This window comes from Doryrhamphus excisus, chromosome 6 (genome assembly GCF_030265055.1).
Source record: "Doryrhamphus excisus isolate RoL2022-K1 chromosome 6, RoL_Dexc_1.0, whole genome shotgun sequence".
Lineage (NCBI taxonomy): Eukaryota > Metazoa > Chordata > Actinopteri > Syngnathiformes > Syngnathidae > Doryrhamphus > Doryrhamphus excisus.
In genome coordinates, this window is record NC_080471.1 from 23,574,166 (window position 1) to 23,598,649 (window position 24,484).

Genomic DNA, 24,484 nt, shown 5'->3' on the forward strand with positions numbered 1-24,484 from the left:
TTCACCCTTTTTCAATGTGCTCCACTTTTTAGCTTCACGCCGCGCGCCGCTTCAAACAGGACCACACGTGTTGTTAGCACCCGTAGCAGCAGGTGTCACCAAATCTACCAAAATCTCATCTTGGGGACATATTCCACTTTTCTGATAATACAGGACACGCTAGTATCAATATTCGTTTCATGTAGTCTAGTCTTTAATATTATTTTGGGAGCATACTATACATGATAGCGTATGTCTGGATTCATATCTATACGTGTTTTATGTCTCCGTTAGTGGGTCTGAGGGGCCGGGATGAAGTTGTCATGGGGCCATGAGGGGCCCGTGTGTGTGTGTGTGTGTGTGTGCAGGGGGTGTCTGGATAATGAGGAACAGGCCATTCCCTTGGATTCCTGCACCCCTGCCAACAACCAAGACCCCCAGAACCTCAAACCCCCTTCTTTTCTTTTTTCTCCCCCCCCCTCTTGCTGACACCTGGGACTTTTTTTCCTCCCTTTTTCTTCTCCCTCCCAGCTTCTTTTTTTCCTCTCCCTCTCAAGTGGAACACATGTCCCCCCCCCCCATATTATACATTCTTTCTTTATACCTTCCTCCCCGTTCTTTGTTCACGTCCTTCATCCTTCATACTCATCTTTGGCTCACGAGTCACATGTCATTCTCCTCTCCGGCCCCATGCGTCTGCATCCTTTCCTCCCCGCCTGGAACTCCCTGCTGGGTTCTAAAACCCAAAACTGACCACATCCCCTCCGCTCACCCCTTGACTCCCACCCCCCCTCCCTCCGTTCTCTCCCAATCGCCTCTGCTCCCCACTGAGCTGGCCCCAAAGCTCTGATCCTTTCCTCCATGCCCCCAAACCCCCCCCACCCCCCCACCCCCCCACACACACACACATACACACACATACACACCCGCACCCCGTGGCGACTGGCCCCAAAGCAGCCCCTGTTTGTGTCCCCCCCGCCCCCCCTCTGTTTTTTCTCTTCACCTCTGTCTCCCATCCCCAGTTTCAGGCATTTCTATTTATTATGTCCTTGATTTCTCTTCTATTAAAACTCATATAATCATATCATTCTTTCAGCCTACATAAAACACCAACATGAACTCTGAAATGGGACATTGAAATGTCTGCGTTCCAAGAAATGAGGTGCAGCCAACCCCCCGCCCCCCTCCCTCCCTCCCTCTCTCTCTACATGCTTTAATGGCGGTGCAGACAGAGGAAGAGGTAAGCCCGAATTGGGAACTTGGGTTCTTCCAGGCCGTACAAAAACATTGATGGTGTTTTTAGTCTCGTTAGACCCGGTTTCCTTTGGACGGGCTGACCGGTTTTTACACGTCGGGATATTTTTCCAATCTGGATACTCTGGCTCTCGGTCTTTTACGGACTAAAGTTTGTTTTTATCCAATTCCTCACAAATCAGCATTCTTGGTCCTACAAATTTAAAGAATTTTTTTTTCTCTGAAAATAGACCGCCATGGGAACATTTTCTGCTATCATAACAGAAATGTACATGCGCATAATTACAACCAATATTAGGAAAATCAAGACATTTTGGTAATGGTAATGGTAATGGTTTTATTTCATTTGAACATGCATCAGATTCCAATTGAGTGCATCCCATAATCAGTTCCCAGTTCCACATGTCCAAAAGGAGTAGGAAGAAGCAAAGCTTATTAAATCCTACCCCTCCATCTGGTACTTTTACAATCAGTAACTGTTATATTTGTTCACTTCCTGCTTTCCAAATATAATTTAAGTTTTTAAGTAAATTTAATTTTAATTAATTTTAATTTTAGTTAATTTTAGTTTAATTTAAATTTTTGTTTTTTATTTTATTTTAATTTTTTTAATTAAAAAATTTAAAAAAAAATTAATTTCTATTTTTTGAATTATTATTTATTTTGAATTATTATTTTTTTATTTTTTTAATGACCATACAATGCCATAATGGATACCATAGTGCGTGTCAATATAGTGATATATATAGCACATCATGACTGGTTCAAGACTCTTCATCCTTGGATTTAGCAAACATCAACTGCTTGTATTGTTTCTTGAATTGGCTCATCGTTGTGCATTGTTTGATTTCCTTACTCAATCCATTCCATAGTTTGATTCCACATACTGAAATGCTATGGCTAGCATAACGTAGTCCTAGCATAGAAGTGTTTCAAATGTACTTCTTCCCTGAGATCATATTTCTCCTCTCTTGTAGAGAAGTATTGGATGACATTTTTAGCTCATTGCTTATTTTTAGTCTTATGTATTATTTTTTGTAAGTTGAAGTATTTGTGATTTTAGAAATAAGGAGTTAGTATGTTCTCTGCAAGGGGCATTATGAATGCACAAGTATTTTCCTGACATGGTCTTACATCAGTTTCCAGTTGTCTAAAATGGGGCATCTGTCCACACGCCTAGAGTGACACAAAGCCAGAATTTAACATAAAAGTCAATGTATGCTAAGTTTCTTCCCCCCCAGGTGAACACGCAGTCATGCACATGCACGGTTTCAGTCATAGACAGTTGTGGCAAAGGCCAGCGTACCGCAGGGAAAGGGCCTATAATAGTTTTAACCCAGCGCTCAGGTGTGACTCGCCTTTGTCCGGCCAAATGTCAGTGAAAAGCACAACTCTGGGGAGAGGGAGAGGAAACCGGAATGGAGAAAAAAATGGACAAAGTGGAAAGGAAACCGCAACGTGATGTGTTGTTGTCGGGGACGGATTGACCTTCTGCAAAACCAAAACAACAGCACCCAGCGTAGCTGATCAGCCTCTCAATGGAAACATGACGTCCTAAATAATCAACGTCTTTGTGGACCATCAAGTCTAGAGCTGGAGCTGTGTCTGCCAGGCTGTTTGTCTGGGCACCTGGCAAAGTGGGGGCTGGGAGTCCCGCTCGGCACTGTTCTCTTCCTGCCTCAAGAGCTCCCCGGGGGGTGGCGGGCCGACTCTGCCAGCCCTCCCACTCCCGTTCCCCCCCCCTCCGCTCCGATGCCAAACACACATTCACACACACTGACGTCAGCTGCTCCGGGCCTTCTCCCCTGGGTGCCACCGGGAACCTTTTGTTTCCATCCCCTCCGTTCACTCCCTGCCTCTCCTTCCACCCCTCCTCACTTTTCCTCCCTGTCCTTTGTCCCTTGAAATAGCTGTCCTGCTTATTGCCTGATTGGAATTCACTGCACAGTAGGATGTCATCAGGACGTAGGACGTTGCAAAAGTGCAAGAGACCTGTGGCCAAAGCAGTTGGTTACAAAAGACTGGAGAAAAAGTTAATAACCTCGTTTATCGCCCTTAATTACCGTAGTAATAAGTCCATTTCCACCAAGTGTGAATCCTGGAGACATGAAATACACCCAATAGTCACCTTACACTTGTATTACCCAACATAGTACACTCACATGTAGTTCCTTATTGTTGTTCTGGACATGAGTACTTCCTGTGGTGGCTCTTGTCCCTTCATTGTAACATAAAATTACTACACTAGTAAGGAATACTGCAATACCATCGCCCAACAAATGCATTTGCACAACAATTTCTTATGTATGTTTTTACTTCATTTAGCAATGTATATGCTTCAACATAAAGCGTGCAATCTAAAAGGAAAACTGTTAGCCGGTTTTGGCAAAATAAAAGGCAACAAACCTCGAATTTAGCCACCTGAATTTAGCGGGTGACATTTTTCCCTCTCCTAATTTCTACCAAGTTACCTTACATTGCTCCTGATGAGGCCTTCACCTGTTCACTGTGTGTACGCTAGCACCCCCCCCCCCACCACAGAAACAAACCTAAACTTATGACTGACATGAGGTCTCACTCTTTCTGCCGTTGTCCTATAAAGCATGTAAGTGCTGAAACCAATGCCAACCAGTGATGGGAATAACAGCGTTTTTCAGTAACGGGTAATCTAACTAATCGTATTTTCTGGACTATAAGTCGCTCCAGAGTATAAGACGCACAAGGCCAAAAATGCATAATTAGGTAGAAAAAATATATATAAGTTACATTTTTTTTTAGGGTAATTTACTTTCCAAACTATTTGACCAAAACAGACATTAGGTCCTCTTGGAAGGCAAGAACAGGCTGAATAGGTGTAAGATATGCTAACACAATGCTTATTCAGATACACAAAAAATAAACATGAACAGAAAAGGTGTCCAGTGTTTATGGAACATAAACACTTTTTTTCATTTATAAGTCGCTCTGGAGTTTATAAGTCGCAGGAACAGCCAACCTATGAAAAAAAGTACGACTTTTCATCCGGAAAATACAGTATATACCATATTTTCTGTACTACAAGTCGCTCTGGAGTATAAGTCGCAGGAACAGCCAACCTATGAAAAAAAGTGTGACTTACAATCCGGAAAATATGATAAATATGTAATTTTAAAAAAAATGACATTCTTGTAGCACTGTTAATTAATCGATCATCCAATCAATCAACAACTATTTTGGTCTTTGATTAATGATTATTTTAATTAAAAACATGTTAACATCCTCTCATTTGGGCTTCTTGTGTAATTTCCTTAGCCAACCATGAAAGCAGATCTATGATCCGCGTGTTCGATATGACGTGATATGCTGCGGACCAAACCACGCCACTGTTTGTGTTTGGTTCATCTTGGTTTGATCCGTCTTGAAGCAGGGCTGGAAAAACGAGGATTTGAGCTTGCAAGTTTTCTCCAAATTTTTTCACGGAAGGTTAACGTACTAGCTAACGTACATGACTTGCAAGCAGTGAGAGGCAATGCTAGCAAAGCTTTTGATGGTTTAAGTCAGGGGTGGGCAAACTTTTTGACTCGCGGGCCGCATTGATATAACAAAATTTCAGAGGGGGGGGACTATATATTTTACACGTAACACTCCACCTGGTATTATTGTATCTGTAAAATTGTCATGCAATCTGCTATTATTATTTATTATTTTATATTTATATTTAAATATTTTAAAAATAATAAAATATTATAATCATTAAAATAAAATTAAAATAATAATTATTATATTATTTTTATGTAAAATATGCAAATATAACAATATTATTATATATAATTAATATAATAATTAGCATTAATATAATAAATATAATAATCATAATAGTTATACTAAGAATATAATAATTATTTATTTTTTTACAAAATTTCCGGGGGGTGGGGGGAGACTATATATTTTACACGTAACAGTCCACCTGGTATTATTGTATCTGTAAAATTGTCATGCAATCTGCTATTATTATTTATTATTTTATATTTATATTTAAATATTTTAAAAATAAGAAAATATTATGATAATTAAAATAAAATTAAAATAATAATTATTATATTATTATTATGTAAAATATGCAAATATAACAATATTATTCTATATAATAATATAATAATTAACATTCATATAATAAATATAATAATCATAATAGTTATACTAATAATATAATAATTATAATTTTAATTATTATTATTATTATGTGCTTGTGTCTCTTTTCAGGAGCACTTTGTAAACAACAGACCATGTCAAACAACGGAATTGATACAACCATCAAAAGGTTGGCTCAGGCCATGATGCCAGGTTGTATGTTGACTTTAAATTAAATACTTTGGAAAGATTGGGCGGGCCGTATTCAAACACTTGGCGGGCCGGATGTGGCCCCCGGGCCGTAGTTTGCCCACCCCTGGTTTAAGTCGATGTTTCATCCTTCATAGTTCATGTTGTTCATCACACATTCATTGACTAGGAGAATAACGGTTGGTTGCAGCCTAGTCACGCAATGGTTGTAGAAAACCCGAGAGTTCTCCATGTTTGTTTGTCACCAGATAATCGCTGAGGCAGTCGGCATCACAGAAAGACGTACTTTGGTTAATGTGGCCGTATGGAATGTAGCGTATGTGTTTTCGGGGTTATTGTGGTTGTGTTGTGCTGCGTCGCATGTGTGTGGTTATGTGCGTTTCTGTTCCCGTCTTCTGGAATTGGGGTTAACAAACAAGAGAATTCCTCCCTCGTCTTCCCTCCTTCCCTTTCCCCTCATGTCTTTAACTCCCCCTCTCTCTCTTTGTCTCTCTTTCTCCAGTGCAAGCGGGATGTCTTGAAATATTAACCAAACTGCTCTTCATTTTTCAAATATGATCGAAAACACACTGTTAAATAAGTCAGGAGTGGGCTCTGCTGGGGAGTGCAGGAAGATGGGGCTTTCAAATAAACAACAAAACAACACAAACAACAACAATGTCGGAATGGAAGCATGGAATGATGATGACGGATCAATCCGGGGAATGACTGCAATCCAATCAATACATCCATCCAGAAGCACCGTGTCTATCGATCTAAGTATGCTTACGTATATCAGATCCCCGGATTCAGCATTCCTTAACACGTTTTTCACAAAATCACAAATAGACAAAAACAAATAGTTTTCTAAGTCGCTATCATTTCTAAATACAGTAAACCTCGGATATATCGGATTCAATTGTTCCCACTGGTTTTGTCCGATATAAGCGAAATCCGTTATATACGTATACCGGAAAATGTCCGTTTTACGCATATATGGGATTTATATCCGGTATATGCGTGAATGGGATTTTATCCGTTATAAAAAGGCACTTCCTTGACTATGTTTCCAATGTACCTGGACGCGCAGGCAACGCTGCAAACGCTGCAAATGACGTCGTATAGCGGCCTGTCACCATTCGGCGAATCGGAGCGCCACGATGCGGCCATCCGATATATGCCAGGGAAATTTCATGGAAATGCATTGGAACGGGACTGGAGATTTTGTCCGAAATAGGCGAAATCCGTTATAAAAAATCCGATATATGCAATGAATTTTTATTGGAAATGCATTACAGAAAAATTGGTTCTTTTTTATCTGTCCGTTGTGAGTGAATTTCCGATATATCCGAGTCCGATATATCCGAGGTTTACTGTACAAATAACGACGTCATAGAAAATAATAAAAGTAGAAATAACAACGTCACCTTCTCTGGCCACCTTTAGCCTGGTTGTCATGCTAGCGGTTAGCAAATGAAAGAAGGTGTTTTTCCGAGTCATATCTACGGTACATCACGTTGTAATTCCAGTTCCGACTTATCATAGATAATACATTTATTAATTTGCGTTCGCGTCACTGCAAGTCCGGAGGTTAGCTAGCGCTAACGTAGCGAAATCCGTTATAAAAAAATCCGATATATGCAATGAATTTTTATTGGAAATGCATTACAGAAAAATCGGTTCTTTTTTATCTGTCCGTTGTGACCGAATTTCCGATATATCCGAGTCCGATATATCCGAGGTTTACTGTACATGATAATAGTGATAATAGTTCAGTACTTAGTACATAAAAGTACTAAGTACTGAACTCCGCCATTTTTACATGTTCATGTTTTTCTTAGGGTTGTCGGAGACAACACGTTAACGGCAGTAACTCATTTAGCTAGCGCGACTCTCTCGTCTCTGCTATGATAACTTATGATAACATAATAACTCTGCTATTATAACTTCATTCTGACCCGAACACATGGACAGTAGTACGATTCCATGTCTCCAATGTCTTTGAACTCCTCATTGCTAATAAGAACACGGTTTAAAGTGTGTCAAATATTCTGCTACTATTTAAGAGACTAAAGTAAAATAGGCACATTTCTGACAAATTATCAGCAAACAATTAGTGATTAATCATGATTAATTCATTTAGAACAGTGATTAACCCGAGTCTTAGATTTTATATTTTATTAATAATGACTTTTTTTGTTGAGTGTTGAGATTTTTCACTTCCTGGCCGGTCCTTGAACACATCATGTGTGCTGTCACTGGCTACATCTGTTCTTCATTCATTAGCATTGAATACTTATACATTTTTATACTTAAAATGAGGGCGGCACGGCGGTCGAGTGGTTAGCACGCAGACCTCATAGCTAGGAGACCAGGGTTCAGAGACCCTGAGACCAGGTTTTTTTTTCTCCGGGTACTCCGGTTTCCTCCCACATTCCAAAAACATGCTAGGTTAATTAGCCACTCCAAATTGTCCATAGGTATGAATGTGAGTGTGAATGGTTGTTTGTCTATATGTGTCCTGTGATTGGCTGGCCACCAGTCCGGGGTGTAGAAGACAGCTGGGATAGGCTCCAGCCCCCTCCTCCGCGACCCTGGTGAGGAAAAAGCGGTAGAAAATGAATGAATAAGTATTTCAGGCATATTTGGCAAATGGTGATCCAAAATCAGAAGTGAACGTCAACATCAAGCAAGCAGGCAGGCTAGGGGGCGGGGGCTTGAGCTCTGTGTTACGAATGTGTTACGAATGTACATTTTTATGGGCGTACCAATTACTACGGCAGGTAGGCATGAGACGGAACTCCCGTCCGCCCAAAACGGGGTTTTCACATTTCTCATCCTTGGGCTTTTACTTGAGTTTTTGCTTTCTTGCCAGCTCCGATGAGAGCAGTTGAACCGGAGAATGGCCCAACACTGCGCTTTGTGTTCTGGGGGCAAGGGCCCGTGTGCGTTGAGGGACCGTTGCGGCCGTCTGAGCCTTCTTTACCTCCGCGGTGCTCCGAGTGGCCGCATGGACGCTCCAACTTCATCTGCTGGCTTCTTTCTTTAGGTGGATTTGAGGCCAGTGCTCATTGTTGTGGGGGTGTGCATGATGGCGGACTTTAGGGGTTTTGGGTGGGAGGCTAAGTGGGCATCCCACCCCCCCCGACTCGCCCCCCGCTCTCCCTTGTCAGCTGCCAAAACATGCGGTCTGCGAATAAGCAGATAAAATTGTGTGTGCGGATACGAGTAAAGAACTCTTCAGTCTTGGGTCCGCAGATACGCGTCTGTGTTTGTTATACATTTTGAGTAGATGTGGGTATTTGTCCTCTGTTGGGGAGTTTGTCCTCTGAGAGTACGGTTTGTGGTGAATGCTGCGCTGACAGCTGCAAGAAGGGATGCGGGGGGCTGACTGCTCGCCGACTGATAAGGGTGGGGGTTTCATATTAGCGCCGTGAAGCGACGGTGGATAGTTTAGCCGTGCATAGCACAAACGCTGGCCCCGCTCTCTCTCTTAGCCAGGTTGACCGCAAGTTGGGGAAACCTTGACGAGGCTGTTTTCAGAGTCCGTTAGGAGATTCACATGCATGAACAAATACAGTAGATCCCCGGCTATTTGCGGGGGTTACCCTCCAAGATCACCAGCGAGCGATTGAGACACCCGTACAAATGTATATGTATTGTTGACACGTGCATCGCTCCAACTTCCTCGCCCTTAATAAACACATTTAAAGCATATCGTGTGTAGGTGCTCACCACGAATGTAAGACGCTCGATCACATCCGCAGTGTAACCTTTAGCCTGGTCGTCGAGAAGAACCGCTTGCCTGTAACCACTTCCAAGAATATATTCGCTTGTGTTGACTGAGGCAAGTTCTGTCAAGGACGCTAGTCCTTTCGTAGCCAAACATACTTTAGCATCTCCTAGCACACAACTATAGTGCAGTCAAGGACGCCAAACAGAGTTCGGAAAATGTAAGACATTAGCACTGAAGTTTCTAGACGCAAACATGCTATCCACTATCAGTGGTAAATGTACAGTATGATATACGGTGAATAAGGTGGAAGAAAATATCGTTTCGGCGATATATCGCGATACTTCGTTCCACGATACTGTATCGATATTAAAAAGTATGATATCCATATTTTTAGCCAGCACATAACAGCGGCCCCTGCGGCGTACAAGGCAGAAGTGTGGACACATTTTGGATTTCTACACAAAGTAGCACTACACAAAGTGCAGAAATGGACAAAACCAATGCCGTTTGGAAAATGTGTCGTGTTTCCCGAATACTTTATTCAGGAAACACGGGAAAAATCTGTGAGTCCACTTAGCGAGACACCATTGAGGACCTGCCGCTAACAAGCGATGCCAAGGTCCTTTTGTATACTACAAAAGTAGTACTGTGATATTGCAAGTATTTTGTTTTTCAAACAAAAAATTTTGTTAAAAAATGGATGTTAAGCATCCTAAAACGACTTTTTACTGATGTTAGTTCCTTTCTTCCACAAAAATACTCTTCTGATGGTGGATAAGTCAGGGACTGTATACTCTGCATTTTTTATTTTTATTTTTTTTGTAAATTTAAAACTGGATGTTAAAGCTTTATTTATCCAAATGCTACACTTCTAATGGAATAAAAATGTGTTTAGTAAGTGCATATTGCCCGTGTAATTCAGTTTTTCCAGGAAATAATCTTTAACTACAAGAAAAACAAAAAAAATATCGACTTGCTAACAGTATCGTGATGTATCGTATCATGATGTATCGTATCGTATCGTGATACGTAACGTATCGCCAGATTCTTGCCAATCCACACCCCTAACGGTGAATGGAGCGACCAACAGGCTTCCGTAGTCGGGGACACTGGCCTGGAAGTGAGAAGCCAACAAGAGTTCAAAGTCTAATATCGAATTTTTGTTGTGATTCGGTGCTTTAGAATTCAAATACATGAAAGCCAAATTGAGAAGAATGCATCTCTTCAGGGGTAAAAAAACAAGCGCAATACCATCCACTGACAAATACACAATCAAGTACACAATGTACCGTCTTCATTCCATACCCCAAACTTTGTGGAAGGCCCCCTCCTGTCCGTGTGGGCATGTTCAAAGTGGCAAAGAACTCAATCCTTCAAACAGTTTTGTATGAACCAGAACAGACATTGTCCACCAGGACCTCGCTCAGGTTCCAACGTCAGCGACCTCTGACCTCACAAATCAAAAATTCCCACAGACACTCCAAAATCTTGTAGTGTGTCTTCACGGACTGTGGACTATATCTGCAGACAAGGAACCAACTCCCAGTGCCGTGTTCTTTCAAGTGTATATATATATATATATGTATGTATTGTGCGCTTGTGACATACCATACCATACCATCCCCATAACGGCCTGTCCATGCCAGCTACGTTTACTGTTCAATACCCATCAGCCTTGGAACTAGCGACTAGCACGTGACTATACCTTAGCAAACACGGCCTCCTTAATGACGCAACCTTGTAAACCCGTTCAGCGTTTAAATCCACCCACACAGTCGCCGTGTTTTGCACAATGTTTTGCTAATGTCCCTCCTGCTCGCTTCCCGCCTCCCCGACCCACGCATTCGCTGCCTAATACGTCCGTTCAAGTGGCATAATGTGATTGTCTTTCCTGATATAATAATAGCCCCCATTAGTCGTTAATTATTCATGTTTTAGTCATACAATCCAAGTTAACGGTTCAAACATTAGTACATAATAAAACTCCAGAGGCTATGCTTTTAATTTAATTCCACCGTTTAAATTAATTTTGGGGCATGCTTGTGCTTTTCGCTTGCTCCTCCGCAGAGAGGGGGGGGCAACCGCGGGAGAGAGAGAGCGATGGTGGTGGATGGAGGAAGGGAATGATAGAGCCACGGATCGGAATTAATAGGAAAAGTTCAATGCTATTTTCCATGTGAAATAACATCAGCGAGTCCACTGGCCCGGATATATCATATATATATCATATATAGGGCTCGACAATAACGATGTACCGATGGCCCGGGGCAAGTTAAAACAAAATTGGGGCAAATAAATCCAATCAGTGATATTCCCGTCGGGCAAGTGTACTTTAGCATGCCGTACTGCCAAGAGTTTTTTTAAAAGCGGTTCCTGTTGGGTGTTGGTAAAACACGGAATTCCGGTGGTAATTTGCAAACCAATCCTTGCAAATCTTGAAATGGACCAATCAGAATCCTTTATTTAGACCGCGGGCCGCGTTTTACCCACACCCGTTCTTGTTGGCGATCAACCAATCAGCGATGGTTTGACTAGGAAAACATCCATCATGGCGTCCCTGCCAACATGGTCTAATTCAGGGGTGGGCAAACTACGGCCCGGGGGCCACATCCGGCCCGCCAAGTGTTTGAATATGGCCCGCCTGTTCTTTCCAAAATATTTCATTGAAACTCAACGTACAACCTGGCATCATGGCTTGAGCCAACCTTTTGATGGTCGAAGTAGCTGTTTTATCAATTTTGTTATTTGATGTGGTCTGTTGTTTACAAAATGCTCCTAAAAAAAGGGACACAAGCACATAATAATAATAATTAAAATAATAATAATAATACATTCATTTTCTACCGCTTATCCTCACGAGGGTCGCGGGGGTGCTGGAGCCTATCCCAGTTGTCTTGGGGCGAGAGGTGGGGTACACCCTGGACTGGTCGTAATAATACTAATAATAATACTAATAATAATAATAATAATAATAGGGCGGCACGGTGGTCTAGGGGTTAGCGCGCAGACCTCACAGCTAGGAGACCAGGGTTCAATCCCACCCTCGGCCATCTCTGTGTGGAGTTTGCATGTCCTCCCCGTGCATGCGTGGGTTTTCTCCGGGTACTCCGGTTTCCTCCCACATTCCAAAAACATGCTAGGTTAATTAGCCACTCCAAATTGTCCATAGGTATGAATGTGAGTGTGAATGGTTGTTTGTCTATATGTGCCCTGGGATTGGCTGGCCACCAGTCCAAGGTGTACCCCGCCTCACGCCTGAAGACAGCTGGGATAGGCTCCAGCACCCCCGCGACCCTCGTGAGGAAAAGCAGTAGAAAATGAATGAATGAATGAATGAATAATAATATAATCATATGTATATTTTAAACACATGCTAACTAAAGATGAACTATGCTAACATGCACATGTCAATCAAGATATTCATGTTTTTTTGGTGTAATTTGATGTTTGACTCCTACTGTAGGTTCCGTGCCGCAGCACCAGGTGGCAGCGATGCTCCTGTCAGATTTCCTAGCAAGGAAGTTGTGGGGCCTTTTGTGTTGGGGGGAAGTTGTTGGTCTTTTAAAAGTGTGTGTCCACCCACTGTGGCTGACCACTACGGTGGCTGACAAGGGCAAATGTGCAAACTTTAATTTGCAGCGTTGTGTGTCATTTATGTCGTTTGTGTGCTTTTCTGTATTTGGCTACTGTACCCAATCCCTCGTTTACGATGACTCGATATAACAAAGATGGAGTCCTGTCTTTGTTGCGTCAATTTGCAGAGGCCGTTAAGGCAAATTGTGTTAATTTGTGGACATGCTTAAGAATTTACCCACTCTTTAGTTTGTGTTTGAAGCCAGTGTTCAGAGTTGGGGTCCCACCACAATCAGCTTTTCTGCTGAGGCGACCGACCAGTCAGTGGTCTCCATTGATGTGCACCCCTCGGCCATCGACCCCCCCCCCACCCCACTGTGTTTGCGTCTTGATGTGTTCGCTCCATTGTGTCTGCTTCATAGCCCCACGCACACGGGACTGGAGCACATCCACCCATCCGTCTTTTTTATATTTCGCTTGGAATGATTTGAATTTGTTATATTTTCAACATGGCCATGTTTCAGTCAAATCCTCCATCGGCGTGCGTGGCGCATCTAACCGCGCCACACATGCACTTCAACTTGGCAGATGTAGCTCGCAATTATGGGACCCCCTGTCCTCCCTCTCCTTCCCTGCCCTGCTGACCTTTCCACACTTTGATCTGATTCATGTCACCGCCGCGCACACACACACCCACTTCCACACAACACTTAAGTCCTAAACCCATCTTTGTTTCTGTCCATACATCCCTCCCTGTGTGTGTCTGAGCACTGGTCTTTGTTGCGGCCAGTGTGGGGTCTTTCATTCACCCGGGAGCCTTTTTTTCCAGACAGTTGTTTTTAAACGTCTCCGTCGCCAACGTCACATTGGACTTGATACTCAGGGATTATTCCCTTCCCGAGCCGCCTTGGTGGCATATGTTGGGCCTCCTCGTCGGCAAAACGGTCCATGATGTCAACTGCTTTACACGGAGTTAACATGTGGAGCGTGTGAAAGTAACATACATGAACGGTTAACAGATTTCTACATAAGTCATATCACTACGCCGCTCTTTTTGTTGTCCATGCGAATATCGATGCAGTGCTCAATAAAAACATTAAGTGTATCTCATAGACATTTCCCAGTCAAAACTCTGGATTTTTTTTTCCCCTGAATCGGGTCTCACAGGCGCTTGTCTCACACCAACTTGTGCTAGCTAAATTCAAAAAGGAAACCAGGCAACATGTCAATAACCGTGCGACCGTTACTGTAACTGCGTGTAGATAAATGGATTCCCCCCCCCCCCGGGTAAAGCAACTTGAGTTTCAAGTTGAGACTCAAGTTGACTGACTCATGAGTTCTCAGTGAAGACTCGAGTTCACTGATCATGGACGCCCTAAGAGAACTCCAGTTTTACTGACTTACGTGTTTTCAATGAAGACTCGAGTTCACTGACTAAGTTCACGGACAAAGACTCGAGCGCCATTAGCACCATTCGGTGCAGGACCAAGACTTGGCTTTACAGACTCGATGAAGACTCGAGTTTCACTTCTACAACTCGGCTGCTAAACTCCATTTGCAAGTTACTGCACACGTAGAAGATCCGGTGCATCTGGCATTAAGATATTGACATATATTACAAATCAAGAATTTGTGCTACAGTGTCCGAGCGGTTAGCGCGCAGTCGAGTTCAATTCCACCCTCGGCCATCTCTGTGTGGAGTTTGCATGTTCTCCCCGTGCATGCGTGGGTTTTCTCCGGGTACTCCGGTTTCCTCCCACATTCCAAAAACATGCTAGGTTAATTAGCCACTCCAAATTGTCCATAGGTATGAATGTGAGTGTGAATGGTTGTTTGTCTATATGTGCCCTGGGATTGGCTGGCCACCAGTCCAGGGTGTACCCCGCCTCTCGCCCCAAGACATCTGGGATAGGCTCCAGCACCCTTGCGACAAAAAAACGGTAGAAAATGAATGAATGAAAAATAGACATTTCAATGAGTGTATCAATTACTCAAGGCTGCACGGTGACCAAGTGGTTAACACACAGGCCTCACAGCTAGGAGATCCGAGTTCAATTCCAACCTCGGCCATTCCAACCTCGGTTATTTCCTCCCACATTCCAAAAACATGCTAGGTTAATTGGCCACTCTAAATTATGAGTGTGAATGGTTGTTTGTCTATATGTGCCCTGTGATTGGCTGGCCACCAGTCCAGGGTGTACCCCGCCTCTCGCCCCAAGACAGCTGGGATAGGCTCCAGCACCCTCTCGACCCTCGTGAGGATAAGCGGTAGAAAATGAATGAATGAATTTGTGCTACTTTTAATAATATTTAGTCATACTAACGACTTTATTGGTAGATTCTTTCAGATAACTTGCCTTTGTTTTTTTATCCTTTCAGTTTTACCCTTCATGCCTTTCTGGTTGTCATTAGTCCGCCTTCATCTCTCTTCCTTTTAATCTCTGGCCGTCCTTGACCCTCAGCTGGTAATATCAGATGTCTCCCGGGAGTAAAAGCTTTATTGCATGAGTAATTATTCCACGCAACACGCGGTCCAGGTGGCAAAAAAAGCAACACAATCGAGACTCCTTAGTGGAATTGTGGGTGTGATCGTGAGACCGCATCACAGAATGTTTTACATGTGGTTGTAGTTTTGGACCGGGACCGGGACTGGAGTACGTTTTTCGAATATTTTGCTTAGATTATTTTTCCATGTATCATTTTCAAATGCTCTTATTCTACCGTTGATGTTGGATGTGTATCATGTGCGTTATGCGCTGTACTATGTGCTTGTGATGTTTATTATTTATTACTTTCAGCATATAGCCTATGAGCGCCAATCCCAGTGTGCATTCTCTCTTGCCGTCTGTGCCCCTAATCCCTGAATGTGCCACTAATGGCAGGTCCAGGTGTTCTGCTCTGCTTCCCCTTTCCCCCGGGACCCACTCTTTAGTGTGTGTGTGTGTGTGTGTGTGTGTGTGTGCATGAATTCCACTCACGGGGGGTTTACGAGTTGTGACTAGGGGGCTGTCCAGGCTCCTACCCTCCAGAAGGGAAGGGAGGGGAGAGGAATGGCAGGCTGGAGGTACCCGCCTCTCGCAGCTTGCTTTCTGGGTTCCCCTGAGCACAAGACCCCCCTCTACGATGCTCCCCCCGGGTCTTCTGAGCCTCATTGCCTTACCGCCTGTCTCTCATCCCCGCTCATTTTTTATTCTCATCACTCTCAGCAGCCTCATCATGGGGGTTTATGTTCCCGCATTGCATCAGGCTTTGGTGGCCAGAGGAGGAGAAAAGCTCGGGAAATGTTCCTTTGCATGTTGGTCGTATTTATTCAGGCAAAAATGGGTTTGTTTATTTACCTGCGCGCATATGCGTGGAACTGCGTGTTTATGTTTTGAAACGCGAGCTCCAGCTGCCCGCATCATTTATTTATAGCCCCCGTTTACACGTAGCTTAATGAGGAAGGGCTGCTGTCGGTGTCGGAGTCGTCCATTCAAACCACAAGGTCCACTTCCTGTAGACCAGGGGTGGGCAAACTACGGCCCGGGGGCCGCATCCGGCCCGCCAAGTGTTTGAATACGGCCCACCCGTTCTTTTCAAAGTATTTCATTTAAAGTCAACATACAAGCTGGCATCATGGCAATAATAATAATAATAATAATAATAATAATAATAATAATAATAATAATAATAATAATAATAATAATAATAATAATAATAATAATAATAATAATAATAATAATAATATTAAATAATACATTTATTCTTATTATTATAAATTTATAATGCACTTTACATCAAATAAATGATCTCAAAGTGCACATATAGCAGATTGCATAACACTTTTACAGATACAATAATTTCGTTATTTGATGTGGTCTGTTATTTACAAAGTGCTCCTGAAAAAAGGGACACAAGCATATAATAATAATAATAATAATAATAATACAATTAATAATAATAAATAATAATATAAATAATAATACATTTATTATGATACATTTATAACGCACTTTACATCAAATAAATGATCTCAAAGTGCCCATAAAGCAGATTGCATAACACTTTTACAGATACAATAATTTTGTTATTTGATGTGGTCTGTTATTTACAAAGTGCTCCTGAAAAAAGGGACACAAGCATATAATAATAATAATAATAATAATAATAATAATAATACAATTAATAATAATAAATAATAATAATATAAATAATAATACATTTATTATGATACATTTATAACGCACTTTACATCAAATAAATGATCTTAAAGTGCCCATAAAGCAGATTGCATAAGACTTTTACAGATACAATAATTCCAGGTGGACTGTTACATGTAAAATATCGAGTCTGCCCCCCCCCCCCCCCCCGTCAATTTTGTTAAATCAATGCGGCCCGCCAGTCAAAAAGTTTGCCCGCCCCTGCTGTAGACCAATACGCAAATGGATTAGTCGCATGATCTTCCACAATGCTAACGATGTACTGCCATTCACAGGGCTTCAAATGTAACACAGCTGGTATTATTCATCAACCTGCGCGTTATTACAGCCGAGCGTAACCATCTGTGACTACTTGTGTAAACATCCGAGGGCCTCTTTGTGTGCCACGCCGCGTTTTATGTGCACGTGCCGCTCAGGTGAACGTGTTTCTAGGCTAGCGAGCGCTCTGTCATTCCACCAAACCTCATTCTTATAAATAGATGATATCGCCGACAGCAGTCGTAGCGCACGGTGTGACCACATCATTGTGTGTGCATGTGTGCGTGTGTGTGTGTGTTTACCTTCATGCAAGCCTGTGTCCATATGCGGTGTTTATGTGTGCGTTGGCATGGTGTTGTTGTTTATCTAACACTCTGCCTGACAGCTGGTTCTCATTTATGAGCGAACAAACAGCAGACAAGATGGACGGAAAGTGGGACAGCGAGTGATGAGGAATTTGTCATCAGGGGAATAGAACCACTGACCCTTTTTTTTAGGTGCTTTGCGATTGCTGCCCCGACCGCTGGCGATGGCGGGAAATAAGTCACACGTCACGTTAAAGGGTCGATGAGTAAGACGGGGAAATTGCGCCGACGGAGAGTACGGAACTGCAACTTTTTGGTTGTTTAAAAACTATTTTGGCCGTAGAAAATAACAGAAGTACAAATAACGACGTCATAGAAAATAATAGAAGTACAAATAACGATGTCATAGAAAATAATAGAAGTACAAATAACGACGTCATAGAAAATAATAGAAGTACAAATAACGATGTCATAGAAAATAATAGAAGTACAAATAAGGACGTCATAGAAAATAATAGAAGTACAAATAACGACGTCATGGAAAATAATAGAAGTACAAATAACGACGTCATAGAAAATAATCGAAGTACAGTAAACCTCGGATATATCGGATTCAATTGTTCCCACTGGTTTTGTCCGATATAAGCGAAATCCGTTATATGCGTATACCGGAAAATGTCCGTTTTACGCATATATGGGATTTATATCCGGTATATGCGTAAATGGGATTTTATCCGTTATAAAAAGGCACTTCCTTGACTATGTTTCCAATGTACCTGGACGCGCAGGCAACGCTGCAAACACTGCAAATGACGTCGTATAGCGGCCTGTCACGATTCGGCGAATCGGAGCGCCACGATGCGGCCATCCGATATATGCCAGGGAAATTTCATGGAAATGCATTGGAACGGGACTGGAGATTTTGTCCGAAATAGGCGAAATCCGTTATAAAAAATCCGATACATGCAATGAATTTTTATTGGAAATGCATTACAGAAAAATCGGTTCTTTTTTATCTGTCCGTTGTGAGCGAATTTCCGATATATCCGAGTCCGATATATCCGAGGTTTACTGTACAAATAACGACGTCATAGAAAATAATAAAAGTAGAAATAACAACGTCACCTTCTCTGGCCACCTTTAGCCTGGTTGTCATGCTAGCGGTTAGCAAATGAAAGAAGGTGTTTTTCCGAGTCATATCTACAGTACATCACGTTGTAATTCCAGTTCCGACTTATCATAGATAATACATTTATTAATTTGCGTTCACGTCACTGCAAGTCCGGAGGTTAGCTAGCGCTAACGTAGCCAAACATACTTTTCCTTCTCACAGCATATGGTGCATTCAATGATTGCCAAACAATACTTGACAAAAAAGATGAAAAGGATGTGTTTTTTTAATTTTTATTTTATTTAGTTTTATTTTATTTTAGTTTTATTTTATTTTAGTTTTATTTTATTTTATAAGTTTACAGGGCTGTGAATGCTGAAAATTTGCGGGACCCATCGAACATTTTGCAGTAGGATATAGACAAGACCCCCATCCTTAGCCCCCTGCCCCCTAACCTTCTGCCCTCAAACTACCCCCCCACAAACACACACTACCCATATGGAGCAGTTGGCACCCAACAGCATCCAAAGCAGCCGGACCCTTTCCCAGGGCAGAAGGTGAGGGTCCCCACTGCCTGCATAGTGTGTTTGTTTGTCCATCCATGGTATCCTCAAGGGTTCAAACCCCGGACAGACCGCGTTACCATTTCTTTCGCCACGCATATGTATGCGTCCGTCCCAAGTGACTGCACCCCATGTGACCTACAAGGATGGCACTAATTCACATACGGCATGTAGGTCTACGGAACGCTGGAATGAACATCTCGTCATGTTTTTGCACTTGGCTTGTCAAAAGGATAGCGCTGGTATGCTGGAGCCTATCCCAGCTGACTGGGCGAGAGGCAGGGCAGGGACCAGGACTGGTGGCCCGCCATTGGCAGGACACATATTCCCATATATTCCCATATATTCATACCTATGGACAATGGAAAGCTGAGCACTCGGAGAAAAGGCGAGAACATGCAAACTCCACCCACAGATTTCCCGACGGACATCGGAACCCGGATCTCCCTCCTGTATCAGTGACCCCCTATTCTTTTTTCCGGAATAGAAAACCTTTTTTTACAATTCCATCCCACTTTCCGCAACAGGTCGTTTCAAGCAAACAATCTGACTGGTCAAATAAACCTTCCCGCTGTGCAATTCTCACGATGCATAGCAACCAATAAGCTGTGCTTGACTTATCAGTTGCCATGCCAACTCACACCATAACCACAGAGCAATGCAGGTAGGGCTCGTTTTTTTTTTTTTTTTTTTTCTTCTTTTCTTCCATTATTTTAGTCACGTCAACTCTTTTGAACCCCCGTCAGCCTCGCTACAATGATTTTTTTAACACATTCACAGCGCAGATGAAGCAAAGTAACAATGATGAGCGTGTTCAGGGCCGACCAGTCGTTGGCCGCGCTCGCCGTGAGGAGCCTGGGGCAATCACACCAGTCCCGGAAGGTCGAGGGTGAAGGATGCAGGGATGGGAGGTCGGCAGAAGACTTGTGGATGAAGGCGGCGTTCTGGTTAGCGGCCTGGCGACAACATGGAGCCACTCGGGAGCGGGAACAGTTAGGGTCAAATTGGCCAAACCAAGTAACGATAAATTATTTTCTGTAGCGCATCATCACGAGTAATTGATTAAAAAAGTGATTGTTTGTTTACAGACTAATATTTGTCCAAATATGCATTTTTAAACCAATTGTACACGTCTTTATTTGGACTAAAGTAAGCATTTTCCAGCATAAAAAAGGATCAAGGAAGCAAAATATGAGGCATTCAGAAGAAATACTGTACTCACACGTTGAAATACTCAGATCTGGGTACGCAGGCCGTGTAACCGTGTGTGTATGTATAATAATAATAACAAGTATGTGAATAATGTGACTATATAAGTATGTAGTAAGCGTATCATATGGAACTGTAGGCTCAGGTGTGTGTGTTTTCTCTTATTATATCTACTATACTATACATATATACTATATCTACTATACTATACATATATATATATATATATATATATATCTACTATAGCAACTATATACTATACTATACTATATCTACTGGCTAACACCAGTGTAAAAGTTACTAGTGTTGTTTATGTCTAGAGCAGGGGTTGGCACACTGCGGCCCGTGAGCCATATCAGGCCTGCCAAGCACCCTAATCTGGCCCACTGGGCATTCTACAATCCCCATGTCAAAAAAGCCACTCAGATAGCCCTGCCGCAAGGCATGCTTGGGAGCCTTTTGCCGCGTTTTTCCTTGATTGCAAAATATGCTGAGGTCATCAGAGAAGTAAAGAAGTAGTTAATCTATTCTTGATATCCGATGTTTTCTTGTTCGTTATTGTCATTATTGCAGCTGGACTACCCAGCATGCCTTGCGGGCATTTGGAAAGAACCGTTTTAATTTATGTTTGGCGCTCGGTTGTTGTTTATCACCCACTTAGTCGTAGTAGGTGTTTTATGTGATGTGTGGATTTTTTCCTTTTGTTGCACCGTGAGCAAGTATGTCGTTCTGTTTGATGGCCCCGCCACCAATTTCTTTAACCTAATCTGGAGGACTCTATTAACGTTGAAAACTTTATTTAGAAGGTTTTAAACATGATTCCATGTCGGAGATGAAAGTATTTTGTTTATAAATAAGGAATCCTATTTTGTGGAAATTCTCTAATCCCTTTCGGGTCTGGAATCGATTAACTGCAATGACTTCATTGTCTCCCTACTGTGGAGTTACTGTCTTTTCGCATGCAATATGTCGCCCCCTCCCCCCCCCAGCCCCACCAACCACCCCCTTGCCGTCCAGGCTGAGACACCGGGGTGAAGGCCAGCACCAGTCGGGGAGACCGTTGGAGGGGCGGATGGAGTGCTGTAATGAGTCACAACATGAAAGCTGACAGAGGGAGGGGGGCAGGGAGGTAGCAGGAGACGGATGAAGACAGAAGAGGAGAGGGACTGCCGAGTACAGAGGGAGGGATGACGTGCAAGGAGACTGCAGAGCGAGAGATAAAGCGGGGACAGAACACTTGGGGCCCCGCCGGCCTCCACTTTGCTTCTCTAGTTGGTTTCGTTAGCAAAATAAGAAGACGAAAAAAGGGGGGGGGGGGGGGTGAACGGCATACATCAACCAACCCTTGAACCCCCAACCTTCCCATCTCCACCTTTTTGCATCCCTGCAAAAAAGATCCAACATCCAACCTTAATGTCCCTCCTCTCGAGGTTTCTTCTAGAATTTAACTTTTCCCCGAAATTTCCTCCTCTCCCGCCCCCCTCTCCTCCTTCCCTCCCCATCTCCCAACTTCTTCTCCCAGTTTGCCACTCGGCCTTGTCTTGCCAGGTCCCCTCGTGGCCGACTGACAAAGGCGCCGTTAAAAAGCCGTGTGATCCTCCATTTTAGCGCCAGCCACGCTAGTCAGAGGATTAGGGCTCTTTAATGACGCTAATCTCCCCTCCCATTCTCTCTCTACATCCCCCCGCCCCCGCCCCCGCCCCCGCCGCCCCACCCTCCAAAAAGTCATGTCTCCCTCCTGCTCCGACCCAATCTCCCCGAGAGTTCAGTCCCTTTCGTTCTTTACATCTTACTTCCTCTGACTTTCCCAGCTCGCAAACACGGAATTCTCACCCAGTCGCAGCGTCTTCAAAGGAGTCGTTTACTCCGTCTGATTCGCTTTTGTGGCAGATCTCTTTTGTGGCAAATGTCGTCTTTATTCATTCGTTTTCTTTGGCCGTAATAAGCAAACATCAACAGCAAAAATACTGAGACAAATTAAAACACAACTGACAACATTAGCATCACGGCGGGTTTGACCGGTATTGATGAAATATGTCAACTCAAGGTCAAACGGGTTTATTGTTTGACTAAAAAGATGATTAATTTGCTTATTTTTACCAATAGTCAGATGCCAGTATAAACATTACTTACATCAAGCCACTTGTTTGAACATAGAAACTGTCTAATAACGATAGTTTTTAGTGTGTGTCAAAAATGGGCGATTTGAGGTTGACTTCAGATATTTCATCCTTCCACTTAAATATCGTGGACTTCCATTATTATTATTATTATTATTATATACATTGTATTATATTTATACATATTATTATTTATTAAAGACTACATATAATTCTACCTGCTACCTGATTGTCGACTTTGTTTACCATGTGACAAAGCACATTTTTAGCATTTTTTAAAAAATCAAATAAATAGTTATTTTGATGTAAAACAACCCTTTTTGTGGTGTTTTATTCACAACATTCACGACCAACTTCTAGGAAAAAAAAATGCTTCAAAAATTCTGTGCAATAACCGTGCAATAAACTGTGCAGTAACTTTACAATAAACTGTGCAATAAACTATGCAACAGCTGTGCAATAAACCGTGCAATAACTGTGCAAGAAATCGTGCAATAAACTATGCAATAAATGTGCAATAAACTGCGCAATAAACCGTGCAATAACTGTGCAAGAAATTGTGCAATAAACTGTGCAATAAACCGTGCAATAAACTATGCAATAACTGTGCAATAAACCGTTCAAAAACGTGCAATAACTGTGCAATAAATCGTGCAATAAACTATGTGATAACCGTGCAATAACTGTGCAAGAAATCGTGCAATAAACTATGCAATAAATGTGCAATAAACTGTGCAATAAACTGTGCAATAAACCGTGCAATAAACTATGCAATAACTGTGCAATAAATCGTGCAATAAACTATGTGATAACCGCGCAATAAACTGTGCAATAAACAGTGCAATGAACTATGCAATAACTGTGCAACAAACCGTTCAAAAACGTGCAATAACTGTGCATAAATCGTGCAATAAACTATGTGATAACCGTGCAATAAACTGTGCAATAAACCGTGTAATGAACTATGCAATAACTGTGCAATAAACCGTTCAAAAACGTGCAATAACTGTGCATAAATCGTGCAATAAACTATGTGATAACCGTGCAATAAACTGTGCAATAAACCGTGCAATAAGCATGCAGGACACCTGCCACCTGATCTATACAACCTCTTTTGTATTTGATTGAGAGTTCGAGTGAATGCTTTCATTGTTGTTGTTTTTTTAACCAAGACCCCCTGCTGAGTCGTATTTGCTCGTCACTCTACTATCACAAATTAGGAGAAGCTTCCCGGTTTGGGACGTGGGGGGGGGCCCCAGTGTTTGAGTCGCTGTAATATCGGAGCCTTTCTTGTCACCCTCATGTCCAAAATGGCGTCTCTTTGCTTGGTTTCCGGTTCATCGCGATAGCCGTCGGATGAAAACAAAGCGAACGACCTCCGTTTGCCCCATTTGGCAAACGGCAGCGTTGTTCCACGGCACACCGCAGCGACCAGAACAATGTCAGGCCTTCCTTTGTCCTTTTGCAACCTTTCCTTAAGTGTCTTCCTAAGCAGCGGCGGCCTTCCTTTTACCCCCGTGTCAGACTACACAGGATTGGACCTCTGGCGTAGTCCGCGGAGGAAAGAAGAAAGTGTCGGTTGAGCACGTGAAAGGCACGTAGGGAGCGAGCACAGCAGTCTTGCACGGCCCCGCATATCTCCTAATCGCTATTCAGACGTTTCAATCTGCCAAGGCCCTAATGAAAATATGATGAGGCGGATCTCTGGTCCTCAGGGATGAGAGGAGGGATGGGATGGGAGGGAGGGATGGAATGAGGGATGGCTGCAGAGGGAGGATAAAGGGAGAGAAAATACACTCTGTCCTTATTTCTGGGCCCTGTAGGGGATACATAGTTCTTGGAGCCTTCTATTTAGATGTTGCTGCTGCTGCTGGAGTA

The 24,484-nt window shown here is 42.7% G+C and overlaps 1 protein-coding gene across 2 annotated transcripts in view; it reads left to right on the forward strand.

Annotated features, from left to right (window-relative positions):
* The window catches only part of znf423 (zinc finger protein 423), a 175,002-nt gene that overhangs the window by 58,209 nt on the left and 92,309 nt on the right, over positions 1-24,484 (forward strand). The gene's annotated exons all lie outside the window — the stretch shown is intronic.